The 15,182-nt window shown below is 30.3% G+C and overlaps 1 long non-coding RNA gene across 1 annotated transcript; it reads left to right on the top strand.

The window, feature by feature from the left end:
• Window positions 1–14,239: 14,239 nt before the first annotated feature.
• LOC110905862 lies at window positions 14,240–14,772 on the top strand. Its single transcript, XR_002573481.1, has 3 exons — window positions 14,240–14,281; window positions 14,441–14,511; window positions 14,688–14,772. It is a non-coding gene; the product is annotated as an uncharacterized LOC110905862 (long non-coding RNA).
• The last annotated feature ends 410 nt before the right edge of the window (window positions 14,773–15,182 follow it).

The following is a 15,182-nucleotide window of genomic DNA, read 5'->3' on the forward strand; positions in this document are numbered from 1 at the left end:
ACCAATTAAACACATAAAATAATTTAAACATAGAAGCGTTAAAGTGTGATTTGTTAAGCCTAATATTTTGAGAGATTTGAGCACGTCCCAATAATACATCTACATGATGTTCGTTACACATTAAATATTTGTATATGAAACCTTCATTATTTTTTAAATATTACAAACCGACAAAAAAAGAAATGAGGTCAACATATAACTTCAAATGTTGTATTAAACCAATGAAAAAAGAAAATATAATAAGGTCTTTAGTTATTCAAGTTAAGAAGGATATAATATAAAAAAAACTTGAAACAATAAAATAAAAATTTCTAAACTATAGGCGACATAGTGGTCTCGATAAATAAGGCTCCTTTCGGACCAGTGTAGTCATCAACATGTTCGAGGTACTTGAAAGATCCGTTGCAAAGGTCAACTTCAACAATATCACCCCAAATGCTTGTTATGAGCCACTTGTTGTCTTGAATTATATTAGTCCTTCGACGCCTTTCAAGATAATCAACAATATGAGGCGTATTGAAAGAAAACACCTTGATCCAAGCCTCATCTTCAAATTTGAACAAATCAGCAAATAGCTTATCAGACCGTCCAACAACAATCACATGCAGCTTCATTGCAATGCTCAAAAAATGTCCTTGCCAAGGATTCACTTCCAAAACCTCGGGAAAAGGAAGAGTGCTGAAAGTTTCGGAAAGAACATCGAAAGCTACTATGTGTCTCTCACCTGGTGGAAACCAATAATTGGAAACCATGAAATATATGTTTTCCCCGAATAAATTCCGGGAGACCATGAGTAATATGTTGAAGCAAAATTAGTTACGTTCAATGAATTTATCATTCTCCATGACTCACGACGACGTGAGTAAACTCGAGCATTAACAACATTACGGTAACGTCTGATGTGAAGAAATTTGAGATCGTTCGAGTCGTCAAAGTACATTCCACCAGTATCAGCGTTTCGCTCGAAATTACGATCAAAGTAGTCATCGGCCAAAAATTTAAAGCGCCTTGTTGTTGGATTCCAAAGTATGAGCTCACAACAAAACCTTTCATTGCAAATTAATAGCAGAACTTTAAATGACGCTATAACACGTAAGAAAGAAGGATGGACATTCAATGGAGAAATTATTGTTTTGGTTGTATCGGCTTGCAAATTCCCGCCTACTATGTTGTCAACAACAATTGAGTTGTCTTTTAAGGAGAGAAGCTTCTTTTGTAGCGAACTTAGAATTCGCCGAGAATGCATAATCTCAAAATTATCATTTGACAGTACGTTACGATAAAATTTGGAAAGACCTTTGAAACGTCCTATAGCTTTTGCAGGCAGTCTTGTGAAAATTTCATCCACAATCAATCCAGACCCAAGCTTGTCCATTTTATGATATACTTTTGCTACAATGGAAGATATAAAAAATGAAATAAAATAGTTTATGTATATGTTAAAAAAATATAATCAGAATTTCTATCTGTGATGAGACTAAAAATTTATAATAGAAAGTGATTATGTGTAACAATAAAGGCAATTAACCTTAATATTAGAAACACGTAACCATCTTAAAAACTGTATTAAAACATATAAGAACGTTAATTTTACTTGTTACTTTAAACCATACATATATGTATAATAATGTCATTATAACAATGAAAAAATGAACAACAAATACGAATTGTAATTGTAATATACATTAAAAGTTTATGTATATGTTACAATAGATATAACAAATCAAATAAAATAGTTTATGTATATGTTAAAAAAATGTTGATCAGAATTTCTATCTATGATTAGAGACAAAAAATTTACCAAAAAAAAAACAGATGAAAAGAAAGCATAATATGTTAGGTCGATATTAATATAAATTGATGAATGATGAAATGGATAATACCCATACCTTTGATCGTAATTCGATTCACAGAAACTCCAAATGTTAGATGTGAATGAAAGAAAATGAAAGAGAAGTATTTATAATAGATGGTGGTTAAAAATTTTAGCAATGAAATTTGAAATTTAAATTTTTTGATTCTGCCTAAATTAATCAAATCAAGGTAATCAAATTTATTTGATTAAGCAGTTCCCAAAAATAATGTTAATGTTAATAGTACTATAAAAGTGGTTTTTTAAACTATAAAAGTTAAACATATTAGGTAAAATTTTACTTCATAATAATACATTGTCAATTTGTAAACAAAATCATTACCTCAAATTAAAAAATAAATCTATGTATCGACTATGGAGTATACATTGGTAAACATACACGAAATACTCAAAATTACAGAGACAAATTTCAATAGTTTGTTTGATTTACAAAATATTTTATAAATTTATATTAACAAACGAAAAAAATTAAAGATACAATATAAATTATTAATGTTAAGTTTTTTAACAAATTCGAAACCTTAAAGATATATATATACTTTGATTTAAAAAATAAAAGAAAGTACTAAATTTTAAGTTATTGTGGTTTTTAAATTCAAGTTGTTTGTTTTTAAGAATAAATTAATTTGGAAATTCAAATTGTTTGTGTAAAAAAATATTCATGTGTCTTTATTGATCAAATAAAACATTATATCCAAATGACTTGTTTCCCAAATATCCTTTTAAAGTACGTTGTAAAATTATTAGGTGGGTTGTATGTAAAATAATAGATGTTTACATTGCTTAGATTTATGCTTATAATTATAATGTCTTTACATAAATTAGGAAAAAAAATTTTAAAAACAATATGTACCGGAGAGATTATATTGATTTCCAAAACCAATTAAATTTAATTAATACCTTTAAATAACATGGCTTCATATCATGATTGAAACTTAATCTTTATTTTAATAGGTAACATTTAGAAGATATATACTACTTATCATAACAAAATCCAGTATCACTTCATACAAACAAAATGGTATAATTAAGTTATAGACATACATATTGAAAACATCAATGAGTAGCATAGCAACGCATACGATAATAAACATAAACAAAAGTGCTTGTTCAAAACACAAACGTTAACCAACAAACAACAGCTTAGTTTATATCAACCACCAGTTAACTACGAATTATAGATATATAAAGTTTTACTAACCGGATCGGACGTTTCTCAAGATTATGGTGTTTTTTGAAGTAACAAAGGTGAAATCAAGCATCACACCATCAATCAAGTTGTTGTCAGCCATAAATTTTTGCCAGTTGTCGACCGAATAACGTTTCGCACATTCGTTTTTTTCAGTCTTGGCTGTGTAAACAACAACATGTCCTTCCAAGTTCTGAACTTTCAATGAATGTTTCTTCTTCGTAAATCCGGCTCGATTAGCAACCTCGACAGGAAGACGCTGCATTTAACAACGTACATAAAAAATCAAAGCTGTTTAAAATTATTTAATAATTACTAAAATGTAAATGGAAAGTTTAAGAAACGAAAAATCATACCAGCCTATATTCTCCTTTACGTGTAAAGTCAAAATTTTTAGCATCTACGGGAAAATTCCATGTTTGACCTTTCTTCGGGATGATATGTTTCTTCAAACTGGAAGTGCCAACCGAGGGTACATTTTGCTTTACCTATATGATTGGTTAAACATATAAGTAATATTATTCTAATGACAATCATTAGGATTAAAAGTTTAGATGATCATGTGGCATTAATAATACAAAGTAAATCATTAACAAATGCTTGTCTTCAGTTTGACAAAAATTTGAAACAATTGATGTTTTAAAGTTGATGTTTTAAACTTATAAATTAAAAAAGAATTGTTCACAAATTGAAGATATAGATTACCATTTCGGAGGCTTTTTTCGGTGCTTAGAACGCACACGACGACCATGAAAATAAGATTTAGCTTCTCGAATAAAAGAATTTTTCGAACCGAAACACCTCTACATATCTTCAACTTAATATCCACCTAAAAAATCACAAAAAAGGAAAAATAGTCAAACATGGCAAAATTGTAATAAGTTAGAGTAAAATCCTCATAATTGTATCCATCAAAATCAAAGTCAAAATCAAATTCAAATTATCTCAATTAAATGAGGTTTAATGCTCTTAATTGAGTAGCATTTGAAGTAAATCAATCAATTCTACCGATCAATTTCTTCAAAATTTGAAACAATTCCAAAAATAGCCCTACCAAGAGTCGTGTGTTGTAAGGCCATTCAGGTCATTTTGATTTTGAGAGCTGGCAAACATTTCCAACCAATGTAAAAGACTGGATTAAAACATGTTCAATAAACTTGGATTGAAGATGATAAATATACAAACCATAAGAACACTTGCAAAAAAACATTAATCAATAACTCACTTGCAACCAACTACTGCAATCAAATGAAATTCCCATCTGTATTATAAAGTAAAAACAACAATATGAATAAAAATAGATATGCAACTTGATACCATTTTTTATTAATGTTGTTTAGAAGGTTGTTGTATGCAACAAAAATGAAGCAGTTGACATTCTTTTCTAGCTATTTCTTTTATTTAAACAATTTTCCAATTACCTGATCTTGCAACTTGCACCAGCTCTGTAGAGATATCGAACTGAGATGAACAACGTCTAGCAACTTGCTCAGGATCAACTTGTCGGAACCATAGCCTTCAACATAAAAAACTTATAAATTAAAAAAGAATTGTTCACAAATTGAAGATATAGATTACCATTTCGGAGGCTTTTTTCGGTGCTTAGAACGCACATGACGACCATGAAAATAAGATTTAGCTTCTCGAATAAAATAATTTTTCGAACCGAAGCACCTCTACATAGCTTCAACTTAAGATCCACCTACAAAATCCCAAAAAAGGAAAAATAGTCAAATATGGCAAAATTGTAATAAATTAGAGTAAAATCCTCATAATTGTATCCATCAAAATCAAAGTCAACATCAGATTCAAATTCAAATTATGTCAATTAAATGAGGTTTAATGCTCTTAATTGAGTAGCATTTGAATTTGAAGTAAATCAATCAATTCTAACGATCAATTTCTTTAAAATTTGAAAAAAATTCCAAAAATAGCCCTACCAAGAGTCGTGTGTTGGAAGGCCATTCAGGTCATTTTGATTTTAAGAGCTGGCAAACATTTCCAACCAATGTACAAAAGACTGGATTAAAACATGTTCAATAAACTTGGATTGAAGATGATAAATGTACAAACAATAAGAACACTTGCAAAAAAAACATTAATCAATAACTCACTTGCAGCCAACTGCTGCAATCAAATGAAATTCCCCACCTGTATTATAAAGTAAAAACAACAATATGAATAAAAATAGATATGCAACTTGATACCATTTTTTTATTAATGTTGTTTAGAAGGTTGTTGTATGCAACAAAAATGAAGCAGTTGACATGCTTTTCTAGCTATTTCTTTTATTTAAACAAATTTCCAATTACCTGATCTTGCAACTTGCACCAGCTCTGTAGAGATATCGAACTGAGATGAACAACGCCTAGCAACTTGCTCAGGATCAACTTGTCGGAACCATAGCCTTCAACATAAAAAACTTATAAATTAAAAAAGAATTGTTCACAAATTGAAGATATAGATTACCATTTCGGAGGCTTTTTTCAGTGCTTAGAACGCACACGACGACCATGAAAATAAGATTTAGCTTCTCGAATAAAAGAATTTTTCAAACCGAAGCACCTCTACATATCTTCAACTTAAGATCCACCTACAAAATCCCAAAAAAAGGAAAAATAGTCAAATATGGCAAAATTGTAATAAATTAGAGTAAAATCCTCATAATTGTATCCATCAAAATCAAAGTCAAAATCAAATTCAAATTCAAATTATGTCAATTAAATGAGGTTTAATGCTCTTAATTGAGTAGCATTTGAATTTGAAGTAAATCAATCAATTCTAACGATCAATTTCTTCAAAATTTGAAACAATTCCAAAAATAGCCCTACCAAGAGTCGTGTGTTGGAAGGCCATTCAGGTCATTTTGATTTTGAGAGCTGGAAAACATTTCCAACCAATGTACAAAAGACTGGATTAAAACATGTTCAATAAACTTGGTTTGAAGATGATAAATATACAAACCATAAGAACACTTGCACAAAAACATTAATCAATAACTCACTTGCAACTAACTGTTGCAATCAAATCAAATTTCCCACCTGTATTATAAAGTAAAAACAACAATATGAATAAAAATAGATATGCAACTTGATACCATTTTTTTTTTGTAAAATATAAGGGTTTTTTTTTCAAACAAATTTCCAATTGCCTGATCTTGCAACTTGCACCAGCTCTGTAGAGATATCGAACTGAGATGAACAATGCCTAGCAACTTGCTCAGGATCAACTTGTCGGAACCATAGCCTTCAGCATAAAAAACTTATAAATTAAAAAAGGATTGTTCACAAATTGAAGATATAGATTTACCATTTTGGAGGCTTTTTTCGGTGCTTAGAACGCACACGACGACCATGAAAATACCTGTTGAATATTGACCAAACATGAGATAGAGTGATGAACAAAACGGCGATAGATTCTAGGGTTTCAAGAAGCAGCTTATTAGGTCAAAATCCAATCAGAATCAAAATGCATGAATCAACTACAAAAAAATGATTAAACAAAAATCAAACATACAGTACCATCGTTCTTCAACATTAGGGTTTCCGAATTTTTAAAACCCCCCAAAATCCACACTACGATTGAACAAAAACATTAATATAACTTTAATCGAACTATAACGAATACAAAAACCGGATGAATTAGACAATAAGATGGATCGTATTTGTGGCTAAAAACTTACCGATTTAAGAATTCTTCGATTCACCAAGATACGACAGAGAATTGTGATTCAGAGTAACCTCAAAACTGGAGGATTGTGGCCAAAAACTTACCGATTTAAGAATTCTTCGACTCATCAAATAAGAGGATTGAAGAAATCAATTGAAGAAGATGAAATGTGCGGCGTTATAGATCTAGGGTTTTTGATCAGATGGAAACTCTTTTGTGGTTTGAGAGAAGATGAGAGAATGATTGTGTGGGATTTAGGAAATTATTTTGGTCTGAGAAACAAAGAATACAAAGCGTGTATTCAATTTGCCGCTCAAAAGAAAAATTAGGGAAACAATACAAAGCCATGTGTCAACTGATGGGTTAAGCTAATGACAAGTGGCTAAAGATTATTTTGCTTTATTAGAAGTAGTAGATTGGTGACTTAGGGAGCAAGTTGGCATTAACTGCATCTTCCACGTATGTAGACTTCAAATTGAGTATTGATTTTATGTATTATTTTATTCAAAAATTCGAACACTTTATGTAGTCTTTGATTTTATTTATTATTTTATTCAAAAAAATTGATCACTTTACTAAATGATATTTTGATTATTATTATTATTATTATTATTATTATTATTATTATTATTATTTATTAATTTATATATTATAATTAATTTAACTGCTTCACTCATTTGGCGCTTATAACTTCTAATATATGACGTTTTGTAAAAAAAAAAATATGCCATTAGAATGAGAATAATTTTATCTACATTTTGAACCAAGTTTCATTAAAAACAGAGTAGGTTCAAATATAATGTATTTTTATAATTTAATTAAATGGTTCCTACGTTTGCCCAAAATATCTCATATTTCCATTGGTCAACTTACCCATGATATATCCTTTTAATAACATAAGTTTTTATATATTTTATATAAATAAGAATTTTGGGAATGTTACATCCCCCCCCCCCCACATTGTTTTAAATCTCGTCCTCGAGATTCCCTGAAATATGGATGATTATTTAGTTAGTTTTAGCTTCTAGGTATATTCTGGTCTTTATTTTTGAATTTCACTTTACTTTGACTAGAACTATTCTCTATGCTTTGAGATTCTTACCTTTAATTTGTATGATCTTTTAATGGATTTAAATTCTTCATTTACTTCTATAACTTTGAAGAGGTATAACTAAAGATTTATCAGTTAGGTATATTTTCCTGTCATTTCAAATAAATTTAAGGGTTCCGAATGGTAAATCTTAGTAGAGTTATAGGGGAAGAGAGTTCGCGTAAGTATATCTAGTCATGGTTACTCTTATCTTTTCAAGAGCTCTTAATAAAGGTAAAACGACTCTCTATAAGTTTTTAGATGTTTTGTGTGTCTTAGCACAACTTTTGGTTACAGGCTTCCTAATGCATGAATAATCGCAAAAGGAAATCTTATACTTTCCATGGCGTCCCAACTTATAGGGTTCCCGTTGTCGCACGAGTTTCGAGACTGATGATCAAACGAAATAGTGTTTGATATCGGAATTATAAACATATACGAGAGATTCTTGATTAAATCTAAAATTATCATTGACACACCTGTTCGTGATTTATCCCTAATTGTCAATCATTATGCTCTTTGGATTTCCTCATAGATATACATATCTATATATTCATATATTTCACATACTATAATATACACACCATTCATCGGGTCAATGTATTTAACAGATTCATATTTCCAAAAACAGGTCAGACATCAGGTCATGGTATTATTTAGGGAATTTCATTATCATAACATATACCCCATCTCACCCGGTCTTGCCGGAGAGGTACCCTCATCTTACCCGGACAAGCTGGAGTGTATACCACATCATACCCAGACTTGTCGGAGAGGTAGTTACCATTGTATTTCCCATAAACATAATTTTTTTCTCACATCATGATTTGCATCATTTATTTTGACTTATATCAAGAAACAAAGAAATTAATATTCTCATGATGGATCATATTCTAGAATCGAGTAGTACCAATAAACAAGAAATAACAGTGGGCAGGTGTTATTGCTTATTTATCATACAGTCACTGTTCTAGTCATCATCCTCACGGGATACTAATAACCATCACACTTTATCTACGCAAGTAATTGGCTTATCTCAAAGCTTTATACTAAGGCATTTTTCTTAGATTCAAGTCTAAATACTGTCCTGGTTGTTACCAGTGAATATCAATATCCTAACTCTTTCATTTAAGCATAGATATTATTATGGTTGTGGTTTTCTTTTGGTTGGAGAATGGAATTTCAAATATATCATTGTCTCCATTGATACTATAGCTAGATTCAATGTAATAAGTATGCTTACAGCCAACTCTATTCATGCTTATATATTATGAGATTCCGATGCACGAAATATTTTATTGAAACATATGGTATTTTAAAACATAATAGGTTTCATGATTTATTTTTATAATGGCTTCATGTCTTTATAAGAATTACCAGTGCTATTTTCTCTTATTTTTATCTTCAGAAGATATTTTATTGTGTATACCATCAAGAGATTCTATTATGTATATAGATGTGTATATTTATTATTTGGAAACAAACGAAATTTTCAAATCTCTAGTTTAATATTTAAACTTATGTAATACACACACATATATGTATGATATTAAATTATTTTATAATATCTTTAATTTATAACAATACAACTATATAATCGATGGTACCCATCATCGAGCTTATTCCCATTACTTTATTTATCCTTTTATAATAGTAGTATGTCAAATACAATATTTTGGAATTAAAAGTTTAGGGAAATAAATTACTCAAAATATAAATTTTCTGGACTCATAAGAAAATTTTCATTTTTAACTAATGGGTTAAACTATACCAGGCTCACTATTTATATTACCTTAATAATTTCTTCTCAAGTAACCATCTATATATCTATTCTAATTATCACATGCCTACCTTTTCCCTTTTGAATCAATCATATGTGACCCATGACATTGTATTTATGGGTTACCAAGAGATATATATATTATACATATAAATTACTTTCTGTAATTGGAAACTTTAGTTATAATAATATAGCGGATATATATAAGATTAAATAGTATAAGCTTAAAACACATAACATTAATTTACGATTATTTTGCCCTTTGTAGCTTACTTCATCCCATACTATCAAAGTATGTCTATTTTATATTCAAAATATGTTAAGATTAATACTTTACTTCATATATATATTCGAGATTTATTTTTCAAATATTTAACTAAATAGATCTTGTATAGATTCACGTAACCTGCTTTATAAAATTTATTGGTGTCACGGTTACATCATTGATATTTTATTACCACAGTTATTTTATGAGAATCTCCATCTTCATTATTTACCCAATCATAATTCAATCTCATCTCTTTTATCTTTATTATAATCTTTTTAAGTATGAGAACTTCGAAACTACTTAAGTAAGTTTAACATCCAATTTATCAACTCAACTTATTTACTAATATTGTATTATTTAACTATTATACATCAGCCAGCTGACTCGAATATTTTTCTTTATAATTTAGGATACACAATCCTATCACTAATATGACTAGTTAATCTTATATTAATTATTTCCAGGCATGGGACCTATTCTAGACATATCTTAATACTAAATATTTGTAAAAATGCTTTCAACGTTTAGTTAGGCCTTTCTACATAGTCCAACCAACCCAAATCTCAAAAATTTAAATGATTTTATGATTACCCATCATATTCATTTAACCATTTATTTTATCGCTAATTATTTTAATAGAAATTTTTACAAGTGATCCCAACATCAGTTATTTCATAAAATTATGAAAGTATGAAGTCTTATGGTCAACTGGTTACAAACCATTGGTACACCTGGGTTTTAAAACTTACTTTGGCTCGATTCACTAAAGCAATCTTTTTAAATTAATTCTTAAAATCCTTTTGGTTAATTTAATAGCTTCGGTTTTATTTACATAAATACAAACTATTTTGAAATAATATTATTAAAATCACGAAGGTTTAAAGTTTTATACCATATATTTCAATATATGTTTTAAATCAAAGTAAATGATTGGTTCCAAAAGAGAATCATAAACATGATTTCTTTGTTAATAACTAACTTAATTTGATGTATATTATGATATTATTTGAGTAGGTGGCATTAATTATAACAGACAAATTTCTAGTACAAACATCTGGGTACAATCATAAAAATAGATTGCGACTTATATGTATATATATATATATTTATTTATTACAAACTACAACTGGAGTTCAAAATATACTAGTGATTATGCATCCGTAACTTATTTTAGTCTATCTATATTATAGGAGTATCATGCATTTATGTAAGGTTTATTCTATCTCTTTCCTCTACTAGGTTGTTTATTTAATGGGCAAAGTTCCCTTAAAGTTTCTGGCTCATAGGTGACATGGGTACTGGTACTTGTTTGACGGTTCAACTATTTAATATAAATTAATATTTACTGTTGTAGTGGCTAACATATGGAGATTTTCCCATTGTTCATCTAATTCATCTTCCCATGGTAGATTATTGCCTGTTTCCTGAGTTTGTGTATTTATTTGCTTATTAATTATTACTTCCTTTGGTTGTGATTTCTTTATTTTCTCTTGACTTTTCTAATAGTTCTACTTTTCTTCTTAGTGGTAAATGGTTTCTCAGACTATACCTTACGAATAAAAATTCCTTTCTCAATATCTGCTGAGTATCCTGAGGGATTTGGTTGAAATAAGGTTCCCTTATATTTTGGTGAACTATCTAATTGACAATAGATGTCCGAGATTCTTTGCTTACCCTTACTGTAGGCTATCAAATAGTCAAATAACATAAAGCACATAATTACATAAGTTATTTCCTAACACAGAATTTAAAACTTAAGTGTCAGCAGAACACTTCTTTGGCTTAGACCAGTGGCATAGCTCTGATACCACCTTCTGTCACAACCCCCGATCCCTTATACAAACACAGAAACGGGCGGTCGTGAGCCAGTTTCGGTGGTATCGCGTATTGTCTGATTTAGCAGCGGAATTTTTCATCAGGACCGTAGTTAGGAAATGTTTTATCAGAGTAAAACCACCATATTTTTATAACATTAAACACATGGGTAAAACCCAAGTTTTCAGTATACACACTTTTATAGGAATAAATCCTATTTTATTTAACAAAACATCTATTTTATTCTTAGGTAACTTTATTGCCACTTTTCCAAGCCTTCAGTGCTGTCCAACTGGATTCTATTTGGCTTTCCATTTCATGGTAAACAATATTGAGGGCGATCCGCAATTACATTTGTTTCCAAGATATAACAATTAACATCAGTGGTACTGTCATACTCAACTTGTGGAAATGTTACTCCTTTACCAGGTGGTAACAAATTTTGTATACAAAACCCCAACATACCCACTATAATTGTATTTTTACAAATACTCAATAACTGTTATTCGCAGGGAAAAGTATGCAAGGTTTTGTAAAAACAGTTAACAAAAAGAGGATTACTCACATTGCTGTTATAGGGCTTTCCTTTGTGATTCCCTGGTTATAATGTAATTAAATAAACAATGCACACGTGTTAGTATAATAACTCATTTTAACATTAGTAATACCCTCCCCGAGACGGTATTCCAACGACTACGTCGGGCAGAACCACGACAGCCGTTACGGAACCCTAGATCAATCGGGCAGAGTATCTAATACGTATCCAGGGGTTATGATACTTACAACGAGGCAGAGCTTCGCTTATTAGGGGGGGTATAATACCCGTAGATTATCTCTACTACTCAAAAATTCGCTTAAGAGAGAAAGAAATGAACGACGGAAATGAAATCCCGAGGCTTTCTTATATAGGGCCTGAATTTGGTCCTCTCGCGGCCCGCGTAAATGTAGGCGAAGGCCTACGCGGCCCGCGTCAACGCTGGTCAACAGCGTAGCTTGTCCGGGTCATCTACTAGGCTTGCCACGATGATGACACGTGTCATCACCGGGCTGCGCCACCTTTTGATCCCACGCAGCCCGCATGAACTTAACGGGTAGCTTACGCGGCCCGCCTAGACTTAAAAACTCAAAGGAATCAGGTTTAACCTTTAAACCGCCCGCGTAAACTAAGGGTGAGGGTTGTCGCGGCCCGCCTAAACTTATATTTTCTTGTTTTTAATTATTTTTAATAATATATTGTATTTCGGGCTCGGTTTTCACATACGGGGTGTATTTTAGGAAGTGTAGGGTGTCAGAAAAATATTCGGGAGGGTTGTTATATTTTGGGTACAACTCCTGGATTATTTAATAAAATATATAGTGCACTCACATTAACTATAGTAACCCAGTTCTATTTTATCCCTACGTCACGAGACAGAATCCCAACGAATTTAAGCAGAGCCTTGACATACGTTACGGGGCCCTACGTCAGTCGGACAGGGTATCAGTGATCAAGGGTTAAAATACTTAAAACAGGGTTGGGCTTTATTATTATTATAGGTTTAAAACTAAAAATAAAATAAAATTTAAAGAGGGAGAGGAGGGCCGAGAGAGAGGTTGTGCACTTCTGATTGTTGGAATGCAGTTCATATATATACTACATTGGTGACTTAGGGAGCAAGTTGGCATTAACTGCATCTTCCACGTATGTAGACTTCAAATTGAGTATTGATTTTATGTATTATTTTATTCAAAAATTCGAATACTTTATGTAGTCTTTGATTTTATTTATTATTTTATTCAAAAAATCGATCACTTTACTAAATGATATTTTTGATTATTATTATTATTATTTATTAATTTATATATTATAATTAATTTAACTACTTCACTCATTTGGCGCTTATAACTTCTAATATATGACGTTTTGTAAAAAAAATAAATATGCCATTAGAATGAGAATAATTTTATCTACATTTTGAACCAAGTTTCATTAAAAACAGAGTAGGTTTAAATATAATGTATTAAAAACAGAGTAGGATTTACGGGATTGGATTTTAGTGATTTGATTTTCAGATTTTAAATTTTAAATTTTGAAGTCAATATCATTTTAAATTTAAATTTTGAAGTAAACCATTGTTGTGCTTGATTTTAAATTTTCAATTTCGAAGTCAGTTATTATTTTAAATTTAAATTTGAAAGTTTGCCATTAATATGTTTGATTTTAAATTTCGAATCTGTAAATTGAATTTAAATTTGAAAGGTTAGACTTTCCTAATAAGTTTGCTTGATTTATGGGATTGGATATTAGTGATTTGATTTTCAGATTTTAAATTTTAATTTTAAAGCCAATCATTATTTTAAATTTAAATTTTGAAGTAAACCATTATTGTGTTTGATTTTAAATTTTGAATGCTTTGAAATCTTGATTTTTTTATGAGATGCTTTGACTATATTATTTGTAATTTTAGGAATGATTCGAGTCTTCGACTATTGTTTTTGTACTCGAGTTGCATATCTAATTCAAACTGTGTTTTGTAATTTTTGGTGATAAACTTCTTTCAGACTCCTTCCCTTACAAGGAACTCTTGAATGGGATCCTATGAGAAGTTGAAGGAAAGGTATATCTTGCACATTTCTTTATCTATATCTATATATCTATATATCTTGAATGGGATCCTATGGGAAATTGATCTCTATTCGATTAACTGATGTATATTCTTTTCCTCACCATTTTGTTCCGTTAATCAACTCATGTGTGCTCTTATGTTTGATACCAGATCTTATTCCAGTGATTAATATCCGCTTGAGTAACCCAATCTGAGTCTGATTTTTTTCGTTAACAATTCAGGTAAACTTTCCCGATTTGGGTTTTCTGCAAGGCTAATCATCTAAATTAATTTGTTATTTTTATGGTTTACCATTGCATAAGTTAGTATAATTTGTTGACAAAGTTTTGTTTTGTGGGATAGTAGTCATAAATTGAGTAATATTCAAGGTTTATGTTTTTTTATTTTGATTCATTAGGTGTTTATTTTGGATGGTCCGGAGTTTTTGGCTGCAACTATGTTGGACAGAGATATGCTTGCTATGGCTGGAAATTGGTACCATGTTGGTTGGTTTTGCTTGGCAAGGTTAGACTTTCCTAATAAGTTTGCTTGATTTACGAGATTAGATATTAGTGATTTGATTTTCAGATTTTAAATTTTAAATTTTGAACTCAATCATTATTTTAATTTTTTAGCTAATAGTTTGATTGACTCGGTTGTTAGATTTGTGACGATGCGTCGAACAAACAACATTGGGATAAGATACAGCCTTGAGCCTTGGCAAGTTAACACATTAGTTAGGGTTATGAAGTTTTTCATGGCACCGACACATTATTGAGTAGTAGCGCATCAGGTTAGTGATATTAGACTTTGTGTCTTGAGAAATTTTGTATATTGATTGATGTTTGAAATTGATTGTGAGGTCTTTGATTGTGCATTGTATTGCTGATTGATATATGAGATTTTGTTGATT

The sequence above is a fragment of the Helianthus annuus genome, chromosome 14, assembly GCF_002127325.2.
Source record: "Helianthus annuus cultivar XRQ/B chromosome 14, HanXRQr2.0-SUNRISE, whole genome shotgun sequence".
Classification (NCBI taxonomy): Eukaryota; Viridiplantae; Streptophyta; class Magnoliopsida; order Asterales; family Asteraceae; genus Helianthus; species Helianthus annuus.